Genomic DNA, 4387 nt, shown 5'->3' with positions numbered 1-4387 from the left:
CCAAAGAGATGATTATCAGAAGGGAGGAGATGGGGGGATTGGTGAAAAGGTGAAGGGGAATATAGTCAATAATATTGTGATAAGTTTGCATGGTAACAGATGATTATTAGAATTAGTGGGGTGATCACATTGTAAGGGTTGAGAATGCTGAATCACTATATCATATACCTGAAACTAGTATAACCAATATAAGATTGTATACCATCTATATTTATATATTTAAATTAAAAAAAATCATATGTTGAAATCCTAATGCCCAATATGATGGTTTTGGGAGTTGTATATGTTGTAAAGGTGACCCTCATGAATGGGATTAATGCTCTAATAAAACAAGCTCCTGAGAGCTAGCTCAACATTTCCACCACGTGGAGAAACAATGAGAAATCTGCAGTCCAGTAGACAGCCCTCACCCAACCATGCCAGCACCCTAATCCAGCCTCCATAACTGTGATAAACAAATTTCTGTTGTTTATAAGCTACCCAACCTGTAGTATTTTTATTATAGCAACCCAAATGGAATAAGACACATACCATTCAAGTTTCACTTGTCTGGAAATATTTCTATAAAAGAGTAAGTTGCTCTCTCCATTTAAAGTCACATACTATCATAAGTGAATACAGCACATAGTCATTGCACAGATTGTTTAATTTGAGGTGTTTTAAAATCTGGCTATAGTGGGTAGGGTTTGATGAAGAGGAATGGTTAGGTTACAGGAGTGAGAAGGTTGTGGCTCGAGGGTCATGAATGGTAGGCAGGGTTGGGTCTTTTCAAGTGTTAGTGGATGAGGGCTGACTGAAGAAGAAGAGGAGATTATGGTGATATCAAAAACATTGATCACAAAAACCTAGGTGAGTGAGAAAGGATAGAGTATAGCTAAGGAGCAGAGATTAGACAGGGAAATGGCATTGACAGAAACTAAGGTCAGAATTTTAAAATAACTCTAATTGTTCTTATTAATGTCACAGTAGAGTTTTACAGATTATCTGAGCTAGAGGTTGCAAAATGGCAGTCTGCACGACAGATCCAACCCACGTTGTGTTTTTTCTGGCTTGAACAGTGTTATAAAATAATTCAAATTAATGTCTAACATCAAAAAGGGAGAGAATTTGCATACAAATCTGGGTATCCAGTTTCTTTTGAAGAATCAGAAGATTTGACAAAACAGGACCTATATGCTCTCAAAGCAATGATCTGTTGGAGAAATAATCTTAGTAGTGGCTGCCTGCTTTAAATCAAGCTCAAGCTCTCTAGTTTAATTCACTTTCTACCGCTCCCTATTATTTCCCTGGTTCTAATGTAAGATATCAATTGCTATAACCCTCTTTCTCAGGCTATTGCTTTTCTCTCACAATAGACACATTTACATGATCTGATATAAATTGTTCGCCTGCCCCTTTCAGGCTTTTGAGTTTGGGACCCTCAGATCTAGGCCAAAGTCTCTATTTTAGAGATATTAAGATCCAAGGAGGCCAAATGACTTACCCATGGTCACACAGCTTATAAACAACACCTGTACTAAAATCTGACTCTTAGTTCATTGTACTTACTTCTAATACATCCCATTGTGAAGTTAGCACATTATGTTCTTTTAACTGGGAGAAGTTAAGTCTTCCCTCATCAGTGATTTCTTCTTTTCTCTTCCTCTTCAGACAGAGAAGAAAAACTCTTCTCAGTTATAGATTATTATGTTCTGTCAGGATGAGTTTTACTTCTTTATGTATATCCTATTATCCATGAGCAGCCCATAGCTCTATCAGGAAGAACCCTAGTTCCTTATGGCACAGTGAGCTATAGCAAGGCTTTGAGAGGAGATTATCATTGGAGCATCTATAATTATTGACATTGGATTTGTGCTTCTAAGCCATGCTGGATTCTGAGACCCAGATCTTAGTAGTTGGGATTTTGACCAGTGTCTTGAAACTTCCCTTCATGAAAGTGCTGGTTAAATTTTCCTTCTTGTTTCTCCTAATAATACTTCTAAAAATAAAGATTTCTTATTAAAATTTCTATAAGATCTATTGTCATGCCCTAAGATTGAGCCTGTATACATTTCCAAGATTAATAGAAACATCTAATACAATTCACATTTAATATCTATGCTCATTCGTTGTTCAGGTTGCCTATTCACCAATTTGGTTCAATAAAGCAAAGAGTTAAAGGGAAAAATTTTATTTGCTCCAAATTATCAAATTCAGCTGTCTATACATATACCAGTAATGGTTAATATTTCAAGTTACATAAATTTGGATTTTGAAGTCTAATTAATTCTGAAGTGTCCATTAGTTTTATATCCACAATAATACTATTGTGAAATTTAAATTGTCAGTGCTCCTTCTCAACCTGGGGAATCTATAAAGGATTGGGATTTAGAACTTCAATCCAAAGGCTTTTATATTTCTGTTCTGAGCAATTTGGGTACTGGGAGCAGATATTAGATGAGAGACCCTTAGTAGGCATCAGGAAAGAGAATCTGCTCATGTTTAGGGTATGGATTTGTCTCGTTTCATTTCTATGGATGCCATGGATTTTACTGCCAAAACTATGTATGTATTTTATATAGTTTCTAATCACATAACAAGAATATTAAATTGACATATATCTGGGAAGCTATGGGTTCTTGCAGAAATTTGTTAGATGAGAAACAGAAACTTTCATCTCATTTAACTTAAATACAATAACCTATGTAAACATAACAGTGTCTATGCTCATAAAGTGGATGCTAATCAATGAGCCAGTCAATTAAAAAATGTATTAGACAATTCATATTGGATTTCACATACTTGATATTGACATTAAACATTTCTTTTCTAAATTGTCTACTATTAAACCAAATGATAAATTAGCTATAAATTTAGAATAATGCTGTTTAGTTTGCTAGAAACAGTATTTCTAAACTCCTAGGAGAAGAGTTCATGAAAAAGAGCTTGAAAAATACCAAAAGAGTGATGAAAATAGCAAATGCCATTTTTCCAACAGACAGCTGATTAAGACAGAACTCTACATATCTGAAATTTCAGGGTTTGCTTTGACTTTTAAGATAATTAAAGTGTACCTGGTCCAGTCTACTATCTCTGACTCTTTTACCTCTTTGACTGACCATAAAATAAAATACTTTTCTCTTTTAACTCAGAGTTTTGTCTGAATTGTACTTTCTTTCCTAACACGAAAATTGATAAAATATGGGGATGCTGAGCTATCTTTCTCTTTACTTACACACACACACACACTGTGGTTCTGTTTTGCCTTTAATGGTTTGTTAATATGTAGGTTTTATTGCTAAAGGTATTCAAGAAGTACTACTGTCCACAGTAATGTTTAGTTATTACCCAAGTTATTACCCAGGACACAAGATCAGGTGACATCTTGAAATACTGAGGCAAAAAGAGATTTTTATCTTTGTGATCATCACTCATATTCCTTTGGAAAGAAAAGTAATTCGATATATAGGAAGACCACATGACGTCCAATATCTTGATGTCACAAATATTAAGGGTAGGTTAGTTAGAAACATTCAAAATAATTTCTTGTATATTTGAACTGTTAATCTGGGACACTGGCCCCTAATTATAATTTTCCTTGTTATTGTTAACTGCAAGTTGATTTATTAAAAAAAGACCACAAAAATAAGTGAGAATATTTTAAAAAATAAAAATAATTCCACCATTATGAGATAACCATTATTAACAGCTTGATTTATTTCCTTCCAATGCTCTCATCTCTCTCTCTCTCTCTCTCTCTCTCTCTCTCTCTCTCTCTCTCTCTCTCTCCCCACCCCCCCTCTGTGCATGTATGGATATGTACAAAAGTTTAACAAATGTTGAGATTATAGTCTATAAGGATTTGTATCATGGTGTCTTTATTTAAGAATACACCATAAAGATTTTCCCATGGCAGAAGTAAACATGTTTTTGACGGTTGCTTAATGTTTCATAACTATATTTTGCCACACTCTTATTGTTGGATATTCAGGTTGTTTTAAATTTATCAGCATTATAAATAATGTTATAGTGATATTTATGCACATTTTTTGTCCAAAAATTATTAGTTTCTGAGGACATACTTTTAGAAGAAATATTACTAGATTAAAAGTATAGACAATTTTAAGGCTTTTGATAAAGTCATGTTGTCCTTCAGAAACATTGGTTGATTTAACTCTAGTATCGGCAGTGTCTTTTCTCTGAACCCTTTCCAGCACTAGTGTGCGTGTGTGAGTGTGTGTGTGTGTGTGTGTGTGTGTATGTGCACACGCATGTACAGATAATCTTTGTCAGTGTGGTGAAGTGCGATAGGCAAAATTAATGTTTTATTGCTTTAGTATCTTGTTAGTCATTGTTCTTATTCACTAAGACACTAAATTTCGGGTAAATTCTTCACCCAAAGATGATG

Source organism: Pteropus vampyrus, unplaced genomic scaffold, assembly GCF_000151845.1.
Source record: "Pteropus vampyrus isolate Shadow unplaced genomic scaffold, Pvam_2.0 Scaffold284, whole genome shotgun sequence".
Taxonomy (NCBI): domain Eukaryota; kingdom Metazoa; phylum Chordata; class Mammalia; order Chiroptera; family Pteropodidae; genus Pteropus; species Pteropus vampyrus.
Note: the sequence above shows the minus strand (reverse complement) of the source record.